Below are 24,437 nucleotides of genomic sequence, written 5' to 3'. Positions count from 1 at the left end.
GAAGACGTAAGCTCGGCAACGGTATAAGGCCAGGTTTACGCGTACTCGAACGTTTATCGCGCCATGTCGGGCGCAACACGCAAACCCGACGTTACACCCTCTGTTGTACTCGCATGGCGGAAATACTACCGAGCTGTAATCCTCCTTGATCGCGTTTACGAGCGTGAACTTTCGAAAGTTCCGATCGCGACGTTGGTCTAGGTGCTACAGGTTGCGCGTATCACAGCTGGAGTGTATTAGAAAATCACATTACGAATGTGGCCACTGCGGCTCAGCATGACACGTTTTGATTAGCAATCTTGCAGCATCAAATTCAGAGCCTCGTGCAAATCGATTAGTCATTGCAACATTTTTAACTTCGCACTTATATTTTGTGATTGCGCTTTCTGCAATTATTGCTACGAATAATCTTTAGGTATACTTAAGTGGGCATTAAATTTGTGATTATGACGGGTTTAAATATCATTCACAGTTAATAAAATATCCAAAGTTTGACGATAAACGAAAACAGTCGCGATTAATTATCAGAAAGAGGCACAAATTTTTCGCACGCAGTACATAAACAAATTAAAAGTGACCTAAATAAAAATTAAGAGCATTGTTACGTGCTTTCGCAACTATGCCAAGCAAAGTACCTTTTACATATTTAACAATATTTGAGATCTTCACGAAACGGTAAATAAGCAAAGTTTGGAGACAACAGTTACTGAAGTCGTTCTCCGATAAATGAGCAATAATGACGGCGAGTTGGGTAATAGCTCCGTTTAACACCGTCCCCATTCCTTTCTCCAAGTATCGTTTCTTCGGGATTAACGTCAGCTACCTAACTCACATATAGCCACGGCGTTGCACGAAAACAAAATATAGGGTTCAGAGCCATGAACGAGAACTCTTTTCCGTCCTGTTTAATTTTCACAATTTATTTTCTCTACTATAATAGCATGTAATAGCTCAATAGTTCAATTAATTAAGCATTATTCTTTTTCTCCATTCACTTATTAAAATTGCTTAAGAATCGATGCTCTGATGTACATTTTATCTAATCTCGATTGAGACTGATATTTTCTTCCGATTGCAAGAGATGACTTTATACACCAAATACAAATGATTGAAAAAAATTAAATGGTATTTTTTTTAAACATCTCGTGAAACATGTTAATCTAGAAGCGAATCAAATAAAATAAGTAAGAGTTTTGAAACAGGAATCGCATATAGATATGTATATAGGCAACAGATGAGTAGAGAATCGTATCACGTTGAGCCTATTGCCAATAATTTCACTGAGCTTTCATCGATAAATGAGCAATAATGGTAGCGGGTTGGGGTAATGGTTCCGTTTAACGCCCTACGTGCGTTCGTCCAACATCGCTGCTTTGGCTATAATGGGAGCTAGCTAGTAAGTGTATCGGTGGCATGGATGTATCACACGGTGATATTGCGCTCCGTATGATATGAGATAAATCGTGTAAACTGAAAGCTGTTCCCTAACCGCTTCTCTATGTGTAACATTAAATAATAAATATATCATATTTCCCCGGTCTAACAGATAGCTAGATAAACGTGTGTTATCGTGCGCGCGCGCGCGCGTATTTGCAAATAATGGCACATGAATAAATAATAAGGGAATACTATTTAAATTTGCGTATAAATTTTACATAATCATTAAATGCAAACTTGTAATAATTTATGATACAAAGTTGGATATCAGAAGAAAAGACTAGATTTTTTATTCAGTAAAATATAAGTGTACAGAAATTTCAATTAAATACTACTATAGTAAAATTTAAGTACTATTTAAAATTATATTCAAGAAATAAGTATGATATTCTACTACATATTTTGTTCTTACTGCAAGATTATATAGCGGTCTATTAACATGCGTTTCCTGAACAAATATGAAAATGTCCTTTGCAGTGAAGTCTCACCACAAATGCAATCTCCTCCATTTGCGCCCCTACCTCTATTCTTGCATCTACGTGCTCCGGTTTAACGCCACGCTATAAAGTTTTTGTCACTGTCTGCAAAATGGCAGTGAGAAACGAGCGAACCTGTCGTGCCCGCGGCTAAAATGGTAGATTAAACGTTCCGCTGTCAGCTATTCAGATCGATTCGTTGCACTTTTGCTTCGCCTTTTACTGAGATTAGGTTTATCGAGGAATAATAACTAATTATAGATCGTGGCAAGCGTTATAATGCGACATTTGACGTCATTATTTTGTTTTACATTTTTACATTTCGATTTATTACTGACGCGTTGCGAATAATTTTTCTGGTTTGTCGGAATTTTTACTGTCGCACCGTGAGATTGACGTTCTTTAAAAGCGACGGGATCACATATGCGGGACATGTGGATTTCTATTTTTCGTCCACCATTATATGCCAAATTGGCGTGTATCTCCAATTTTTGCCGCACTGCTCGGATGACACGATAAACTGCAGAATTTATGCGGCGCCGGACGGAACGCTTTGTACCCATGTGTTTTTATACGCCGAAACGTCCCCGTGTTAAAGTATCAAGAAAAAAGTACGTCTGCTACGCGTTTAACATTATTACTGGGACTAAGCCTCTGTTCGAACGCTCTAATAGAGCATCTACGTGCACTGTTTTAGTACCGCCGCTATAAACTTTTTGCTGCTGTCTGCAAAACGGCAATGAGAAACGAGCAGAGCTGTCACACTACGCTAGAATGGTAGATTAAACGCCTAGCCAACGTGATCGATTAGACTCTCTTTTGCTACTTGCATCAGCTCACTGTTCCATGAGTCAATTACAATCTCAAGGATGGTAGGAAAAAAATCGTGCATGCGCGACATCCACGAAAGTACAGGTAATCGGGAGCGCTATATTAGGTACGAGTTGGTGAAGGTCAAAATAAAATTGGTACTTTGATCACACGCACACACATTATTGACGGAAATTAGATGTTCTTGCGATACGCAAATACGTTCTACGCGATCTTAAATAATTTTTATTATTGAATATGTAAAGTATACAAGAACAATCTAACGTAATGCAGTACGAAAATATTTTAATTAGTATTATATCTCTATTATGAGGAATATAATTTTTAATGGAAAATGCATTTTTTTGAAATGGCAAAGCTAACAATTTTAGCAAAGTAACGACGGGTTGTACTCCGATAATAATCATCGCGAACGTGTCGGGAAGTATCGGCAAAACTGTAATTGGACAAAAAGAAGACATAAGCGAGACAAGTGGCACAGAAAATTGAAACGTACGTTTCAAACAGAGAAAAGTATGTATATAAGTATACATAAGGTATTTCATTAAAGGCAACAGCAAAATTATTATATTCCTAATTAATGTTATATGCTAATTGCAAACTGTTAATTCTCTTATATAAATTTTTTGGGTACTTGTAGTTGTTAATATATATATATTACAAAAGTAGATTACTGTTCCCAAAAGGTATTGAGGCACTTTTTTTATGTATCAGTATTATTTTTTTGTTTAGTGTGCGTGTGTATATAATAATTATATTTTATTATGTAAATATAAAAAAAAATTATTTACGTCACATCACGATACGTAATTTTTATAGAGCAAGAGTTCCAGCAAAATTTTTTTATGTTTACGCGTCACTCAGTGTCGTTTGATCTTGAAGCTGAGTCTATGACATCCGCTACCTCAAACAGAAGTCGTTATTGAGAAAAAACATTTTTTTACAGACTACAGTATAGCGTATAGAAGCAAAACGTCGCCTCCGCAATTCACGGGATTCCCATATATTGTACGGTATGTACCGAAGGCATCCTTTTGAGAGTGCAGTTACGCTTTGTCGACCAGTCAAGCCTTTCCTATAGCTCCCCGATCGCACGATCATGTAACCTTTCAACTGCATTCTGTCGCGTTGACGTTTCTGTCCTCTTCCTACTTTCCGATTCTCCCATTTAAAGCCCCGCTCATGCCGCGATATCCCGAATCCGCGTATGTGATTAGGTTACGCCGCAAAATCGATAGCTCGACTGGCGTTATAACCGTCAGGTTAAAAACAATTCATACGTAAAACCTACCGAGAAATCCGACGCCCGGTATCACATTTCGAACCGCATCGATACGTCCTTCTACTCTTTAACGTAGCCATTTTCATAGCGGGTCTGTTTTTGCGAAAATGCGATACGGAAAACATTCGTCAGATATCTCCAATTTGAGCATTGTTATCCGATTTTAATTATGATCAGAAAATACCTCGTCGTTACGGAAAACAGGCTGTAGGGAAACTTGTAAACAAGAAAATCGATATTTCAATTACTGTTTGAAGTTTACAAGTTTTTAAAAGTATTTATTTATCTGTTAAAATTATATCTGGATTTATTTTAAAAATAAGTTTGTTAGCTTCATCCAGTTTATTTCATTTGTTCTAATTTAACTGCGCGTGTGATAATATTTATTTAAATCGTCATATGTTTTTAATATGCCGATATTATCAGGGAAACATGTATCAAAGTGTATCACGTGTAACATGTTCCGTTAAAAACAAGAAAATAGGAAAAAGAAGATGTACAGAAAAAAATCAAGTTTTCACAATGTTATCCAAATGAAATAAATAATACTTTTACCGTGAATAAAAAATAAAATATTTAACTTAAAAATGGATAAGAGAGAGAGAGAGACATGTGTGCGTACATGAATATATGACTACGTTGTATTCGACGATGTGTTTATTCGCGTTGAAATAGTATTCTTTGTGATGTATCAATTTTCAGTACAATTACCTTTCATACATTATTCGCATTGATTAAGTAGGTAAGTGTAGTACGTCATTTTACGTACTTCACAATAGCGAGTGTAAGAGAAAGGGGAAACGCTTAACAATGAACTCACGGTAGGATTCCCGGATCTGAATTTGGAATTCCCAGCGTTCCGAAGTATCCCGCTTTCGTTCTAGCGTGAAATAAGTCTGGGACCTCGGAGCCCTCTCCAAAGCTGACTATTTGCACTTAGCAACTAGTGGTATGGCACCTGGGTACTCTCAACTAAAATACTACTTGCCGTCGACTGCCTTTTCTATGCTAGTGTAACGCATACATTTGAAAGTTGACTCTTTTTCACACGAGAGCAAACATTTGATAGTTTAATGTATTTTATCTCGGTAATCAATGTGTTTGTTAGTAGTTGTATTATTTTTAGAAGCGCGTACAACTTTTAAGATATGATCTAGTTGATGATATTATTGCCGGGGAAGTGTTATGAGAAACAAATTTCTTATTTGATTTTTATATGTTGAATCTTTCATTTCTTGAACTTGTTATTTGAGTGTGAAACTTTTATCAATATTGAAGTTTTACTTGGAGTAAACTTTATGACTATGGAACTTTATAATTCTTGCAGTTTCGCACAATTTTTTTTTCGATTTCCGATTTCTCAAATATGTATAATTTTATCAGATTATTTTATGAATAATCGTTTAAGATATTTATATTTTAAAATATTTAAATGTATACAATATGAGAAGTGAATGTAATGCGTTATTACGTTCACAAACTCTGCGCACAAACTTGCAATTTTATAATTGATGACGAAGGATATACTCTTCGACTTAAGTTTCCTTTTATTCGTCTCTAGACACGTTACCCTACTAAATCATACGTGGGCGGTGTTTCACGTCCTTAGCTTCACGTGTCAGGACTACATCACGGTGCAGCAAAAACACGCGTCACCGCCGAAACGCGTATCCACTTCGTCGGTGCGCCGACCCGAGCAATTTATTCAATTTTCACGAATGTCTACGGCACCGCACACTTCCCTTTTGTAGCGTTTCGTCGCCAGTTGCGCCAGCGTTTTTGCATACGACTGAAACAAAGAGACCGCGCGATGAATTTTGAGTGATGACGCGCCAGGAAGAAGACGCAAATTCGTGGCGGGATGCGGACAGAATCGCAAATAGCGTGGACGTTTCTGTTTACAAGATGAGCGTCGCTGGCTGTAAATCATAGAATGCGATGGGTAGCACGGGCGCGTGCGAAGGGTGTGCGTGGGGTAGAGAGTGAGGCGCAGCGCGCAGGGAGAGGAATGCTCGCAAGGTGGGCGAGAGGGCAGAGAGTAGTACGAGCAAGTCTGCTGGGAAATAAGGAGGCAAAGTTAAGCTGCTACCCCTTTTGCATCTCACCGTACCGTACCCTCTGCAAATAGCTACGTAACCCTACTGTATCCCGGCCCTATCGCGCCCGCACGGCATTACGTCCGCGCTGACGTTACATCCGTAACGTGGCACAGCCACCCTCTCAAGCGACGTAACCACCGTCGTTTATCCATTTCCCTTATAGGACGAACTTGTTACAGTTTTGCCGACCGTTCTTCAAAGACAAGATCTCGTGTTCCATTGATCAAACGGCAGTCAGAGGCACGAATGATAAATTGCTGTAACGACCTGCTATACGGTGACTCGAGAGTGATGAAAAAGCGACCGAAAATGAATACCGCTGGAATACTCGTGTTCCGGAAATATATGGTGCGGCCTTATCGTCATCGCTCAGTGGAATGTAGTTCAGCTTGATTTAATTAGCGCACCGTTGACTCGTGGAAAGTAAAGATCCCGCCTGTACGTATAAGCTGATGGATCTTTTCGTGCCACGTTCTACGTTTCTACTGAAATTACATACAAATACAAACGCATGATTTAGAATTCAATTTATTAACTCTTGTTATCAAATTAGAAAAGAAAGCACTAAATAATTATGTGAAACATGTGAAAATATTTAAGCAACTTTTTTCAACCTTGTTTTATTTAATTGCATTTTTTTATTAAATAAAGAAAAAGAAATACAAATGAAGAATAAGATTATATGTATCCAAGTTATGCATAAATTTAAAAGTAACTTGAAAAGATCTTAATGCCTCATATGATTTTAATATTATTTAGTCTCATAATAATTTTCAAGCAAGTTTAGCTTCCATAATATTAGTCGAATGTATTTACATTTTAGATTTATCTGCCTCATATCGTCCAAAGAAAACATTCTTTTCTTCGTCGTAGCTATTAAAGTTTATGTGCTCTCTTTTTCTTGGCGAAAATTTCTGAAAATTTTGCTGTTTACGTAGTTCAGAAGATAGCTAACATAAAAGTAGAATAAAATGAAAATAAGAATGTAAAATAGATAAAAAAAATATTGGATAAACATAAATAATAATTTACTCCTAATACTTATAAAGTCTTATGGATCAAAGTTTCTGAAAATTGCACTTTCCGCTATGCCAAAATTTAACATCGTGAGAAAATTAAGGCGTGATTTAACTTATATATCAAGAAGAAATTCTTATACTTTTAAATATGCAAAATTTTTTAAATGTACTACAGAAAGGAAAAGAACACACTGCTATTTAATGGATGTGTATATGAAAAAATTTAAGTATTAAGTCGAGTTATTTAGCATTTTGTCGTAAAATTGGCACTATAAAAGTTAAAACATTTTATACATTGTTTTTGAGAAAAGACAAGGATATTACAAAATTCTTTCTTCGTGCTAGATTATCCTAGAAAAATATCGCTATCAAATTTAGTACGCAGCGCGACTCGCATTTGCGAAATCACATCTCTCAAATATGTACAGCGCATCGAGACGTTTGGCAATTTTCGACGCCTTAGCAAGTGAATATTTGCATGTTAATACGATTACGGGACTTCTGTCGAGTAAAGAGGATGCGGCGGAAGGAACTTGGAATTAATAGAGGACAGAAGACGCACTCGCGCGGCGTGACGAAAGGAGATGCGAGACAAAGCGAGAGAGCAAGTGTCAATGTGGCAGGGAGATGAAATGTGAGGGAGAGAGAGAGAGAGAGAAACAGAAAGAGGGTGCGCGTGAACACAAGGGAAGCGAGAAGGAGAGAAAATGCCGCCGAAGGGTTCGAGGGAAATGAATCACATCATTATGAATAATAATATGCCCTGCCCGTGGTATTCTCTCTGTCTGGTTATTAATAGTAATGACTTAGCGAGGGATTTTGCGTCTATAGTGGGGGTTGTGTCGCGTGAAGCACGCACTACTCCCTGCGTGACTCTCCGCAGACCGGCCTGAACACCTACCGCTTCTCTAAGTATACATGCATATAGGGTCAACGTTACACGTATCCATGTCGACACGTCCCTCGCTTCCTCCGGTACTCTATCTGTCTTCTCTATCACGTACATACGTTGTACGTAACGTCGATGACAAAAAAAAGGAAAACATATAAAATATTTTGCAATCCTGTATTGTGGCGGCTACCGAGAGTGCTCTGTTCATTGATTCTGATTGCTATAGTGATGCATGTTGAAGCCCATAGTGCATTGTGCGACCTATTGTGAAATTCACGGTTGCAGTGTAAACACACATAACTCTGCGGTTTATTCCTGCCAACAAAGCGCGTGCATTCGTAGCTCTTTGCGAAAAATGAACAGCGTATCAGTATTGAGACGCTGTTTTTGTTCCATTTTATTTTATATAATGACGATATTAGATATTATTACGGTATTGCACAGCCACTCTAAAAAAAGAAATTAATCAATTGTATATCTCTGATATTACATCTCTATCAATTAATTAATTAAATTAAGTCAAGTATTTTTTTAATTGGATTTATTAATTAAATTTGCGTTTTTTTTATATTTAGTAATGCTATAAATTTAAAATAGGATATTTTTATTATATTGATTATATTTAATTTATATTCAATTTGATTTTTTGATTTATCTGTAGAATCTCTCAAGTGTAGTAATAATGTGAAGCATTTATGTGAAGTGCTATAAACGTCCGTTTGCGTGAAAATATTATACAAAAGTTTTTTATTCGCACATTCCCGTGACGAACGACACTAGATCTTTTATGCATTAAATCTAGTCCTAAAAATAATGATAGCGTGTATTGCGTAAAGAAAAAATCCAAAAGCGAATACGAATGGTAAGACAATCGTATACCGACAAGACGGCCCGCAGGTGAAGGGGTACAGTCGCGGACTGTGGAAACACAGCATTGGGGGATGAAAGCGAGAATCGGGCACGCTCGCCGCATTACTTTGTACAAATAACGCACGCCGCTGTAATTTGCGAAATTCCCGTTATTTTACATTTTAAACTAGAAAATAAAACGGCCAAGCTGGCGGCTGCTTATCCGCCTGGCGGGATCTCGATGCTATCGCCCCTAGTCACGCTTACTCTACTGCAAGCCGAGCACGAGCGCTCTGAAAATTACTGTAGTCCCGTACGTGGCGTGAGTATTATTTTTTCCAACCACCTCCCCCTTCCCCTACCCCTCCCTGCGCCCTGACCCGCCGTCTATCCGTATATCCCACGTTTTTCTTCCCCTCTTTTTTCACGTTCGATCCCACATGTTTCTCAGGAAGCGAAGATTGCACATAGATATGAAACTATTACGCGGCATGCGCGCGCAAACTTTCTAAGCTACCCCGCTAAGAATGCCCACTTTACCAACGAGGGAGTGTATCTTGCCACAGAACTTTCCCTGAAAAAGCAAATGCTGGCGTCATCCGACGAGCAGAGCTTGAACTACGAATGTAGCATCGGCGTTAGAGGGGTAGTAGGAGGCTGTACGCGACACCCCTAGTGGAGAGGGATGTTGGTCGGGGTGGGAGAATACTATACAAGCCCATGTTACACTCATCGAAATTTGTTTCTTAATTTGAGTTTATTTTGGATAAGGCACAAAGGCATTTAGCAAAGTTTTTAAAACCTTTAACGATGTTAACTGATCATTTTAACAGAGTTTTAGAAATTATTATTTTTAACATCAAAATATAATATATAATTCTTTTTATAAAGGATATAGAAAAAACAAAAATACTAAAATAGCAAAACGAAATATACAAATGTATACATATATAAATTGTTTATAACAAATATCTTGAAGAAATATCACCTTCTTTGGTTCTCTTAAGATAATTTACATTTTATTGAAAGTTTTATAAATGCGGGCGATTTCCATTGGATAATAATGTAGGAAAAGAAAAATAATTCATTAGTTAAACGCCATAAGTTTATCTATAAAAATGTCGAAGATTATACATGACATGGTGCTTTTTTTAAAATCTAAAAAAATTTGCCTCGTGAAGAATGGACTGCTGGCTGCGTACCCCACCACGAAGGGGTAAGTGCACAGTGGGGATGAATCGATACAGCCGCGATACAACAGCCGAAGCTTCGAAACTCGAAATAGGAATGCGCACGCACCCCCTTCCATCGCGTCTCTATTGAGCCTCGGAACAGTGTTACGCGAAGGAATCATTCGTGGCGGACAGGTGACTCTTCCAGCTCTATCCTGTACGCGCACACCGGATGTATATATTTTTAAGCGCGACGAGGCACCGTTCACCATCGAACAACGTAAGTTCTCCATCTCGATTCCCTCTCACAACAGTCGACAAATCATCTCTCCCATGCGATCAAATTCTTTTACCAATATCGCCCCACATATTTTTCGTTCATTAAATTAAAGTAGAATATATTTTTAGTGCAGTTTGAGAGAAAAAGTGGCAGTTTAAGTGATAAATTCTTTGATTTACGAGACTGATATAGAAGAAGCAATTCAGAATGTTGTGCCTTTAACATAGTTCATTCTATATTATTATCTTCTTATTCTTATAGTTATTATAAAATAATTTGTAGAAATCATTTTCTATAGATCGCTTTATACATTTTGTATTTGATGTGGAATTTTTTAATAAAGTCGTTATAAACTCGAGATATAAAATAGAATGTACATTGAACTAAATTATTACATTAATCACAATTATGACTACTTTTTATAAAAGTAACATAAATGTAACATTTTTCAAATATAATTTTTTAAAAGTAACCTTTTCGGAAAAAATTGTTACTTTAATTTTTAAAGATGATTGATAATCGAAGAGTGTGCAATTCATCACGGGAAATTCACGGCCAAAAATAAATATTTTAAAACTTAATAACAAAAATAATCAATGTTCATATGAAATAATATATTATGATATGGCTGGCGAATGGTTTATCTTCGCGATATTTCGTCATTTGTTCGATCACCATCCATCAAAGTGTGACATTGACAGATTCTAAGTTTGATAGAAAGGACGAAGAGCCACCATAAATTTTGGTACATTGAGAATTTTATCGAAAAGATAAAAATTGCAGTATTCTTTACACTACACTTTTTATTCCTTTATTCAGTACATGATTTACGCTTACTTTAGTTTTCATTAGTAGATTGAAATTGTAATCGGAAACGTAACTGTATTAATATTGCATTTAAATTTAGAGAAAATTAACAACACTTAATTGTATTAATAGAATTCACATAAGAACTTTTGACTATAGCTCGTATTTGAAATTTAAAATTTTTAATAATGAAAGAATAAAATAATTTGCAAACGTTTATTCCAAATTAATTATACAAATGTATAAATAGATATATCTAATAAAAATAGATTAGGACATATAATTTATAAATAAATAATATGAAATTGACATACAGCTAAATATTATATATAATGTATGCAAAATGTAAATACTTATATATTAATAAAATATATTGAAATTATATAATATTTATATATAAAATATATAATATTCAAGATAAAAAAATTATGATATGATTGATACAATGTATGTAATTAATGCATCACATAAATGACATATCTTCATTATCTTGCATATTACTCATTATTCAGATGCCGATTTGATTTTTTGTACTTGAAGAAGGCGTTTTATTTTGTTTATTTTTACATGAAAAATATAGTAAAGTTTAGAATGCATTACTCGTTACTGGATTATAATTAACGATTGGTATACATATATACCGGACATGTTGGTCAACATAATCATTCAGTCAGTACAACGAATATTCTCATTTGTTTTGGATATAGTAATCCATAGTAACTTTTTGTATCGAAACTAATATTAATTATAATTAATCTGTGATTAATTATTGCTAATATTATTAATATCTACAATACAATATACTTTGTAACATTGTTTATTAAATTATTCACATATTTCTACGTGCGGTAAATTTTATATTTAAAGAAGAATGAAATATTTAAATAAAAACGTTTTTTTACTTACTTTAGTTACATGCAATATATGATATATTTTTATATATTTTTAACGATATTTAGAATATCACATATGTATGTAATAAAGAGTTATTATAAGAAAATTGCTTCTCTCTGAGAGATTTGTAGCAGCACGTTTTGCCCTAGATTGCAATGATTGTCAACCGAGTTATCGATGAGCTGGCGTGAACCACGCGTGAAGTAATAATTGAACTTTCGCGTACGTAATCGACGTCTAAAGCCTCAGCTCAGGTTAACGATGTAAGTTCGAAACGCTGTCAATAGCGATCGAGATTTAAGGGCATGAGCCCTTCATGGGCGTGTGACGAGCAAGGGATTATTCAGTATTAAACAGGACGAGTGTATCGCGTCGTGGATCGATCGATCGTTCGGTCGGTAGGTCGATTGAGCTTCGACGAGGTAGATTCGTGACAGTGCGGAGGGGGTTGACGCCGTACCTATGGGGACAACGATGCACGTCGTATAACGCGCCGGGTATGTAGAAGGGGTGAGAGACAGATTAATGTGACCCCGTCACCGTTCGAACAAAGCTTCGCACAATGGCCGCGCACCGGGGACACTGGACTGGTGGACTGCGCGGAACGGGGGTCGATGATGGTGTGTGTGGGGGTGGAGGCAGAGAAGGAAGGGGCTTGACTGCACTGGATATATTACCCGCCACTCGTGGCTATCACCAATGAGATTCAATGCGCGATCACGTACTTCCACCGCGATACCCGGAAAAGTGTTGTCCCCCGGATTCTGCCGTCTTTCTTTCTGTGCCCCCAACGCTCTTCGCGTACAGAGACGCCTGTCGCGGTAGCGGATTTTCAAGTTTTATCCTAGCTCCCGTTCATCATTCATCAAGTCGCGCCGCGGCGATATGCTTACCCGTGCTCGTCAAAAGTGGCGAAGCCACGTGGACAAGCTGATACATGATTGTGATTGGATGGAGTATCATCCACCTTGGTAGTATGTTTGGCAATGTATGTGATTGAGAAGGCAAATTAAAATCGGAATAAAAATATTGTATAATGATTTATGTTAAATATTACTTTTTCGCATGATACTATCATATAAATTGACAAACGTAATAAGAATGATGGCAAATAAATATTTACAGAAAAATTTAACTAAAGGGAAAGCTAAGGGGTAAACTTTATGAGCAGACTTTATACTATATTATGAAATTATTTATTTTAATATTACTTTGTAAAATTAAATAAAAATACTCTATACAGTCAAAATTTTATTCAAATTAAAACAAAAGCTAATAAAAAAAAACGAAATGTATCATTAATTGCATGCAGTAATCGACTAAATAAATTTATATTTATTTATTACAACTGAATAATGATTGCACATATCTTTTAAATTCTTAATTTGAGAGGAAATCTTTGGACATAGTATGCGGAGTAGAACAGAGTGACCACACCTCCAGAGGGTGGATTCCAGTGCGCGCGCAGGATAATCTTAGTTCTTATAGAAGAGCTTTCCTATAGTTATCAGCATTTGGCGAGAAAAGAGCGCGTAAGAAACAGAAAAGAACAAGAATTCAGATTTGCGTTTTATCAGAACAAGAACAATTTCTGTTCGCCTCTTTTCATGAATAAAATAAATTAATTTCCCATCTAATACTAAAGCACAAAAAATCCAGTCGCTACTGAAATCTGATTACGTAATATTTTAACCTGGATTTGCGTAACATGACATGCAGCGGTTGATGAGTTCAATGAACTTGCTATGTACGATAGCACCGATATAGAATATTAAATTTCACTCGTCAGAAAAAAAAATCAATTGAAGTTTCTAATAGTGTGGAATTGTACGTTTGTAACATTTTTTAAATGTACTCTTGTTAATACACGTTACGTGTAATATGCATAAATGTCCAACATTGCATTTCAAAATTAATTGTATACATAATTAACATAATTAACATAAAACTTGATTCTTATATAATCTATAAAGATTGATAAAGTAAATACAGATAAAAATGAACAGGCTTTCTATGATACACCCATCTAACCTTGATATTTCTTTGGAGACAAACTTTCTTAAAGATTTAGTATCAAAACTGCTGATGGCAATCTAGTATCATACCAATGTTGATCAAGTTGCAACAAATATGCTTTCATCTAGCCAACAAGGTATGCGAGATCCATTAACTACTCTACTTGGGGATGCATTCCCTCGTACTCTACGGCATAGCAGCAAGACAGATAGGTAGGTCAATGATGCTTCGAGATACAAGGAATCGAAACGCCCCGCATTAAATGTGCAATTCCAGTGACAAAACGGAGTCTACTGGCCATGAAGTAAGATCAATGCCGTTTGCCGGTAATCGTTTTTATGAGTACATGAAGTACGGCTTGCATGTGCCTGGTATTTTCGTGGGAGCTCCATTAAATCACTGTAAAATCTGTTCCACCGTGAGTGCCACGGCTGCCACGCCACTGGAGAATAAAGAGGGGCTTATTATAAGCGACGGTAATTCTCGAATAAATAACCGCGGGCTTGTGCGAAGATCGAGAAGAGGGCTGCTAGAACGTGGCGGTGGAGACGGAGGTGGAGGAGGAGAGGCAGTAGTGGAAGAAAGCAACGGAGAAAAGGGAGGTGGGGCAATGCCGTGGCAGTGAAGGAGGAAAAGGAGGTGGGAACGTAGGTGGCTGATTTATTTCGGCGCCGCAAAGATCTGGATCCGCGCGTACGTGCTCCGTGCCTCAAATTACCAACTTATAAACTCTGGCGTTCTCTCTCTATCTTCTTCCATCCTGCGCTCCTTTCCCTCCTTTTCTTTCTTTCACTTCTTTTGCTGCTCCTTTCTCACCCCCTCTGCCTATCTTTCTTCCACTACGTTATGGCTATCTCGCTCGCTCTCACCTTTGCTTTCTCTTTCTCTCTCTCTCTCTCTCGCTTTCTCTTTCAGTTTGTAGAACCCACTATATATCACCCTATTCATCGACCAAGAAAGTAGGAAAGTAATGCGCGCCTTCGTCGCCTCGCCGATGAATTGAGCAGAGAGCAGAGTATGCCTTGGGATAATCTGAGATATTTATAGATTAATGTGCGGCCTACCTTTTGGATCGTAATCGCTGGCAGTCATTCTGCATCCCCCCGCGTAACATGTATTTCAACTTCTTACCTGAAAATAAATGATGGATTTATTACAATTATAAATCTCTTAAATAAGTTAATTTATTTTAGCATGTACTTTAATCAGATAGCATAAAATTAATTCAGAGATAGACATTAATTAAGTATTTATCAATTATGGCGTTCATTACAATAGACTTTAATTAGACATCGTTAAAGTTAATTATCTGCATATAAAATATTTTGAGAAAGATCGATACTGAGTTTGTACAACCAGCATGTTCCCGTGTACTCCTGAAATAATGAATTTCAATGACATCGATGGTATAAAGTAAAAGATAACCAAAGCGGTAAAGAATGGAAAAAAAAAGCTTGTTGAAAGTACGAGCAAGTTAAACATAAAGAGTGCCAAAGGAGACGCCGATAAAGTCAAGCTCTTTTTTTTTAATAGCGTTAACGCATTTAATTTATTTCGTAATAATAGGATAACGGTAATATGGTGTGCGCAAGAAGAAAGATGAGAAGATGAAGGACACAGAGCCTTATTAAAATTCATTAATTTTGCCCATCTATAAAAGTTTCATTTTTATGCAAATCTAAGGAATAAAGAACGGTTAAAAAAGAATCAAAGGATGATTTTGCGAGAGTTGCACGCGTGCAATTATTTGCTTCAAAGGATAAGCGTATTGTATGTAAAAGTCGAAATATCAATAAGCAATTATAACCATCGCTCTGTATCGCTAGCTGGTTTTATATTATATTGCACTTTGATTTCTCGAGTGTTGGATGATTACTCAAATGAATCAAACATACAAGTAAAAAACATTTTTTATAAATTGTATATGCATAAAACAATTATTACAACTGTACATTTGAATAATTTTTACGTAGATACTCGTTTTTTTTTTTTAAAGAAATTATCGTCGTAATTTGAAAAATATTAGAAACTTTGTATTAATATGACTTTGTATTAATATTTATATTTGGATGTACATTAATTTTATAATACGCCTACAATATAGTAAAATAATTTAATAATTTATACAAAATCACATTACGCGCTATTTAATTGCTAGGAAAGTTCCGACACGTGGCAAAATGTTCGATAACGACCAAATAGATCGGTGTGACAGAAATCTGGCGCGACGTGCAATGAGTGATTGTGTGTTCCCGGCGGTAACCTCAAGAGGAGCGAAATTTTCCGACCGACAGCCACGTCAAAGCGATTTGTCGTCGGGCTTCCGCAGAGAAATGCGAGTTGCTCTCCCTCTGTACGTACGCGAAACGACCATTTCCTACGTCTTCAGCAATCGCCCGTGCCTTATGTACGTACAGCGCACTATCCACAGACGTGGTGTTGGGAGTCTTACGATTCCGAGAGCATTGTGCCGACCCCCGACCCGTGCCATCTATCAGTTGTTATTTATTTAGATCGGAGCGGATGAATGGTGTTCCCTCGATACCACGAGCGAGGCGGTGGTCGCGTAGCTGCAATCTTCTCAAGGAAATATACATGCCGTAGGTGAGGGCTTATCGCGTTCATGCAACATTAGGCTTCCCCGTTATTTACCGCATTTTCGGGCTTTCCATTTTGCCCCGTCCCATTCGCGGCCGAGCCTCTTTTATCCGCGGCAACACATTTTGCTAAGGCACCCGCCACGAACAGAGACAAATCTCGAGTAAAGCAACGCCGGCTTGCACCGTTGCCTATTTATATTCTCGGTTACCGCGAGTGATTCGCCACGGTTACGTCCGCGGTGCCCCAATTGGACGTTTCTTTAAAATATGACAGCTTCGACCTTTCTTGTTGGATATAAAAGTGATACGACTATATCATTGCGAATTATTTCCCTTGACTGTGTATATAAAATGTGTGCTAGTACAGGTTGCTGCCTGCAAATTTTTCATGTTTGTTCAAATACTAAATATTTTTCATATCTTTCGAGTGCAAACAAAATATCGTGTTTATTCAAGTCGACATTTTTAATTATTACTCCAACATGTTGGCTTATACACCGTCAGAGGGAATTTAAAAACGAAGAAAATAAAACAAAAAAAGGATGTAAAATCAGATAGATTTTTGTGTAATTCAGTCGCTGAGTATTTCGCGCACTATTCCGGTGTTAATGGCGTGAGATCGCAGGACGATCGAAACTTATGGTACCGCGAAGAGTAATTTAGTTTGCATATTCTGTGCCGAAATCGATTCCTAGTGTGGCTCGGGCGATCGCTCTTGCGAACTTTATGCTTCGGCGATTATGTTAATGTGGATAACGAAGATAACACGACGACTCCGTGCTGTACGGAGCGTGCGCTGGATATATTTTTCGAGCACTTTTTCGTCTTTCTCCTTTATGCACCACCCTTCACGACGTCTCGTCTAGAACTGACTCTGGTACGCATAAAAATATGCAGGCCTTCCAGGCGGCACGAGTTCGCTGCATAATCATGCAGTCAATGAGCGCGAAAGAGCTAACCATGCGAAAAAGGAGAGCGCGGAAAAAATTTATGGCGGTATGTATTAGGTTGATAGCATGCTGCCTCTTCATATAGTATTCACCCTCCTATGCAATGTATTTTGAGAAATGTAAGCAAGGAAAAATCATTTATACTGATAACGGCGAGTTATATTGATGCCCGCGGCTTTTAATAAGTTTCAGTCTTTTTTTAAGCCTTTTTATACTTGGATCATTATTTTTTTATAATTTATTTTATGTTAAACATTTTTTATGAAAACTAATTATAAAATTACAAATTATATATCTTAGAGCTAAAATAGTCTAGAAAGTAGTTTCCGAGGATGTTTTAATTTAACAATGTTTAAATATACACGACAGCAATAATAGAACAATTTCTTTCTATTTACAAGGATATGAAAGTCTACGTCAACGTTAAAAGTATCTGCGTCGGTGAGTTCGACGATCGATTATCCGTTTCTTCCTGTCAAAACACTACATTCAGCACAGTTAACTTCTTTCTTAAAAGACGCGGACTATCCCAGGAGAGAAAACTTAGAATGGGACAAATCGGGGTGAAGTGACAAAAGAGAGCTGTCAATTGGTCTTATTTTATCATTCTTTCTATACGAAGCGTGTTGTAATCGAAATTAATTTAATATTATTTTGTATTTGTTTAGTGTGTATATATATATATTTATTTATTTATTTAAATGTTATTAAAAAATATATACACTGAGAAAAAAAATTACTAGCTGAATTATTTACTAAATTGAATAAAAAAAAATAATAGTTAAATTAAATATTGATTAGTTCTTATACTAAAAACATATTTATTTACATTTAGCAAATATTTTATTGGGACTATTAAAAAAAGGTTTAATAAAATCTGGTAATTTTTTCTTTTAGTATATAATAATAACAAATTTCCGGCTAATTATAGTTTGTAAAATTATTTCTTTTCCGAGTTATTTGCATTTAGTAAATTAACAAATGTGTAAACAAAAGTAAATGAGATTAATAAGATCATATTTTTGTGGTTCAGACATTGTTGTGGTTTAGACAGATGGATATAATGAATGTGTATATGAATGTACACAGCTGTAGAGCTTGTAGCGATCATTACGTACAGATGGTTGGTATTAATTACACATCACATCATTAGTAATTGACGATGTATTTGTAGTTACGAAGTACTACAGATTTTACACGATTCAATGCATTGTGATCCTCTTTCACGTGTGACTTTGTTAATAAGATTATCGAGGAATTATTTGAACACAAATTAGTCTCCACGAGAGACTGTTATTAAGCATCTTTGCTTGACTACACTATTTGATTCGATCGTCATATAAAATGCAATATCTCGGCGTTGAGAGCTCGAATATATAAACAGGAATATATAAACAGCGGGAGGTAATACCCGTATAATATGCGTATCGGAGCATTCTTACCTTCGATTTCACGGACAACCAAGGTGGTGTAAGGATAAGGGCAGGATAAGGATATAGCAGAGCCTGTTACTCTTATCGCGAGAAAGCCGGCGGCGGAAGAAGAAACATCCCTCGTAAATATAGAAGGTATAAAAGCCACCCTTTTGATGGAGTGGGCTCTTAAGGGTCGAGCTGGTATCGGACGATGCGTTCGCCGCAGGATGACCAGAAGGATCGGTTGGGGGGGAGGGGGGGGGGGAGAGGAAGCAAGAGGACGAAGGATGAGGTTCCACTGTAAACGTAGGACACCAACCGTGCTTAACGATCACTACACGGACTTCGTATTTTGTTTAAAAGCCACCCATAAAATGACCACGGGCGTCTGACCGCGTCGTTATATCGCGAATTTTTTGGAGATCAAACCTTCGATATTGCTTAAAAGAACTTTAAATCTAAAATGTATATCTAGCATCAAACATTAAGATCAATTTAATTAAATGTTGTTTCTTGATTGTGTAAATTAACTTTTTCTTAATTTTTTATTTAGGAGTATCGGGAGAAACTTTTGAGAACAATTCAAAATTTTTAATTGGATTGATCTGCGAATCCATGTTTCTAAGATGGAAGATTATTCTTTTAAGTAGTCATCAGTTTTTGTTTATTTTGATTTTAATATATTAACTACTCTCTTATCCGTCAAACAATTCCGTTTGATGTAACTTTGAAATTAAAATATATGAATACAAGCACGTGCTTCGTACATTTTGGACGATTGGATTTAGGGAAAAAAGCGAATCCTTCTCTATTTCCATTTTACATATATTCGCGACTATTTGTCTCGAGAACCGATTTCTACGGATACTATACGATGATAGAAAGCATCATCGAAATTCAGAAGGAAACGCCACAAGATATTCCCATTTCCGGCGCGTCGTCTCGGTCATATGGTATTGCGTGTCTTCATGTTTGCTTAAGGATATCAACGAGACGGTAGGAGACGGTGCTACTTGGGGTGAATAACTTATGTTTATTCGCACGCATTTTCATATTCGGCACCACTTAAAGCTGCAATTTTACACATAACGCCTACAAAACCAATACGAGATACTTTATTTTGACAAAGCTGATATTTTCTCAGACGTACTTATCTCCAAATTTCTTAAAAAATTATATATACGTTATTTTTTGATTCAATGTATCTTTACATGGATATAAACACGTGAATTGGTTTTATTTTATTTTAGCTGTTCGTGATGCAACCAGAATTAAAGAATTATATAGAGTTTTATTTATATCAAGTCTTTAAACATAATATTCCAAATATAGCATAATTAATTCTGTCATCATTATTATGCTATTAGATCTCAATGTCAAAACAGATTAACCGCACGAATTATTCGATAATATTACTCGCGCAAAGCGTGTATGCCGTCGATGCGAATAAGCCGGATGATATAAAACGGTATAACGGTATCCAAGCAATATAAAGAGAAGCGCATTTACTAGCATAAGAGGATGTAGCGCGCATGGGAGAAGCTATTACCTAACCCAGACGATGCATTTCCACTCGCCATTTGCACTTCTACTCGTCTGATCTCTGAAGTCGTAAAAGAAATATTTTGTTAATACATCCTGCGCATCATAAACGCGATAGGTGGATGTATATGCGGCGGGTTAGACATACCGTTGAGACATTATATTTTTGGAAGGCAACCAGCCGCGCAGAGGCTCGCGTCGGCCATAAACCTGTTTTATTTCTACGGGGCGGTTTTAAAATTCCGCTTCTGGAATAGCGGGATGAGGAGCGTAGGGAGAAGGAGGAGGCGGAGGAGGAAGATCGAAGGAGCAGCGGGAAGGAGCGGGATAAGCGCACGAACGAGAAAAGACCGCGCATCGACGATAGAAAGAGCGCACGCGGGAATAAAAAATATATATGTACGTTACGTTCTCCCCCGTCCGTAGTTGTGGATTCGCTGGAGCGGCTCATACATATGGGACCAATTTAGTAAAATTATTCAGAAACCGGGAGATTCCAGCCGTGCCCACCTATCAACCCTCAAAGCGCCGTAAACGCGTATCATTGTCAAAGGATTTGAGAGATTTCGAGAAGCAGGGAAAGGACCGCGCCGGTCCGCTGAATGGGCTGGTAAAATAGGGTATTAAGCTTCGTACAAAATGTTCTTGGCGTTTACTCAACTTAGGAATCGCCACTTCTTTCAAACTTTTATGCTAGATGTTTCTTTCGATTGATTATTTACCTCTCATTTTGCATTAAGCGTTTTGGCTATGCAACACTAGCTAAAAGTTATTGAAATTTAAAAACTATAGGCTTTGTAGGTTTATTCTTTTTTTTCCTAATTAGCAACAAAATTTTTGATTCTGAGTATTACATCTGAATTTTGTCCCTGAGACCATCTGCAAAGAAAAAACAACAAAAAATTGACTTAAATAGCATATACAGCAAACTAACTATATTTTGTTGCAGTTTGAGATAAATAATTTGTAAATGATTACGTAGATCTAAATAAACTTTTGCACAAATATTTATTAGATTTTTATTAATATAAGAAAATTTAATTCGTAATGCTACTTTCTCATAAAATTTGAGAATAAGAACAATTGAGATTTTGCATAAGAATGAAGAGTAAACAAAAAATTAAATAACTTTTAAATCAATAAGAAAAAAGAATGTGCTCAAATTTTACGCAGATACTCAAACGTAAAGATAGATCAGTCTAAGTAATTTTTATATTTTTGATAATGCTTTGAAATGTGTCACATTCTTAAAAGCCTTAATAAAATTTTTTCATGAATTAAAAAAAATGTATATTGAAACGTAAAATAAGAAAAAAAATGTATCAAAAAAAGGATATGAAAATTGAACGCGTGTTAAAAAATTTAAGGTGTACGACCATACTTGCATCGTCCTGTAGAACAGTTTTGGTCTCCGTTCTTTAGTTACGTCTGCGAAGACACACACACACACACACACACACACACACATATACACACCAATGTAAACTAAATAAACAAAGTGCAACGTGTGAAAGGGCAGGGATCCGGGATTCCAAAAGGTAAAGAATTGAGAAGCGTCTAGGCGTGTAGGAAAAGTGAGAAGAACGGCGATTGTGTGAGCGCGGAGAAGGGTTAGAGCGGGAAAGAAAGAAACCCCCGCGGGTCACTCGTCCGACTTTGCGAAATAAAAACTCGCTTTACGCGGAGCTTTTATTGCGGGTACGGCGTTTCTTTTGTATCCCTTTGGACACGCGCTACAGTGCCTTTCAATCGGTTCAACGAATACATAGTTCTTCAATGGTCTCGTTGGGAATACCATGCTTCCTGTTTTTTTTTTTTTTTTTTTGTTAACAACTATCTTCCACTTTCTACTATTTTCTTCTTTCGTCTCTTATTTGTAGCCCCCTTCTCTTAATTCTCCTTGCCGCCTTCACTCAACAAACAAAACATCTTAAATGCCTTTTATAACGAGACTATTTACTGCTATAAGATCACCGTGTTGCTTCTCGTTTATAATGAAAATTTCTAAATTAATTAAATAACGTTTTATAATATGATTAATGCAATTTTGGGCATTAAAAAATTTGATTTGAACATTGTAAGTGCTTTTGTAAGTTATCTGTTTGGAAATATGTACAATCTATTTTTTAAAATCATCTTATTGCGCATTTCCTTTATTCACGTAAATTATTTTTTTTACTTTTATTGCATAGAAAATATATATTACTTTCAATATGAGTTTACTTACTTTTAATTCGTGATAAATCTTGAATTTGTTATTGTTATGAAATATTTTGTAATATATTTTAATGTAGTATACACACGCGTTGAGCGTAATAAATTTATTTTTATTCAGTCAGTCAAACTGAAGGTTTTAGATAGTCTTTCAACATTTTGCCGACGATTTTATAGAGTACTTGGCTTTGGAGAACGTAGATATTAATTTTTCATGATTAATTTACCGATTAATTTGCCAGGAGGAAAAGTGGTTCTTACATCGAGTTGAAGGAGCCCTGTCAAGAGCACTGATTGAAATATAGGGTAGGAAAGCCTCGGGCCGCGAACTCAAGGGTGGAATATCGAAGATCGAGAGGAATGTGATGCGCATGATTTAAATTACCTAACGTAGTTCGCTTTAAGTCTCAAATTGCAGATCATCTTTTATTGACGGTATTTTATTACCAATCTCACATTTGTAATTAATGTACTTTTTCCTATTATTTATTTATTATAATGTAATTCTGTTAAGTACGAATGACATTTGAATAGATATTTGTCATCCTATCAAACTTCTTTTACTTTAGACGATTGTGTATTCATTGCGGATCAATATTTTGCATTTTAAGTAATTATCAATTCATAAATTTTTATCTATATTAAGACGTGACACAATTTCTTTGCCATTTTGACGAGTATATGTATATATGTATATATATGAACAGTGTTTGCGGTGAAATTCGCAATTAAACTGTACGTAGGCACCCTACGCGCTATATGTACTCCAGACTCGAAGTGCAGGTAAAACCCGTTTGTTTTGGAAATTGCGTTAATTTGGCGAGTGCAGACGGACTGATTTCGTGAGTGACGTGGCAATCACTGCGCAATCACCGAGAACGAACGAATCGCAGAAATGGGATTGCCGCTTCTCTATATATGAATGCGACAAACGCAGGCATATCCGTTTTAACAATCGTGCATGCGAGATAATGATGCACCATGATAAATGCAGTAGGTACAGGCCATTCTATGTCATATTCAACACTTTTCAGATCTTTAACTAGTTCTACCGTATAAACAGCAAGTCGCATACGCAGAGTGCATATACTATGCGCATACACTATGCATTGCATTCCGCCATAAAAATATTGTGATAATTTTTGTAAATGAATCTTTCTCTCTCTTTCTCTCATAAAAGGCGTATGAGAGAAAACAGTAAAGAATATAATATGAAGCATTTACTATGCGTACGAATCATGTATGGATAACATGTCTAGACGTAATTTATCAATTAACTCATCAAAATTTTTTACACGATAAATCTGGCGACCGTGTAGCCTAGCGCAAAAGTCCTGGTAATTACAAAGCCGAGTGGCAGAACAACAGGCTGTGGTAACCAGGAGTGGCAGGAGGTTACCAGAAAATTCAAAGTCTCATCCTGATAATTAATCATCTATTAATTGGCAAGAAAAGGTATGCGTCATCCTGCGAAATTACTTGATCTTGAAGAGGCGAATCTCTCGCGTACGTAAGTTAAACGGCCCCACTCATTATTTATAATTAATTAATATCCGCTCATTTGCGTATTAATTTCCACGCCCTCAATGCCCGTACGTTGAAAATAACGCATATTGTTGCATACTTTGGGATGATAAATGCGAGGACGACTATGTGAAATAG

At 36.5% G+C, this 24,437-nt stretch overlaps 1 protein-coding gene and 1 long non-coding RNA gene across 5 annotated transcripts in view; one reads left to right on the top strand and one right to left on the bottom strand.

Annotated features, from left to right (window-relative positions):
* Window positions 1–24,437, bottom strand: part of LOC105194616 (nucleolysin TIAR) — a 409,126-nt gene that overhangs the window by 282,068 nt on the left and 102,621 nt on the right. The window lies entirely within an intron of this gene.
* On the top strand, window positions 10,193–10,695 carry LOC120359782. Its single transcript, XR_005576561.1, has 2 exons — window positions 10,193–10,337; window positions 10,466–10,695. It is a non-coding gene; the product is annotated as an uncharacterized LOC120359782 (long non-coding RNA).

This window comes from Solenopsis invicta, chromosome 16, assembly GCF_016802725.1.
Source record: "Solenopsis invicta isolate M01_SB chromosome 16, UNIL_Sinv_3.0, whole genome shotgun sequence".
Taxonomy (NCBI): domain Eukaryota; kingdom Metazoa; phylum Arthropoda; class Insecta; order Hymenoptera; family Formicidae; genus Solenopsis; species Solenopsis invicta.
Note: the sequence above shows the minus strand (reverse complement) of the source record. Positions and strands in the feature narration are given on the sequence as shown.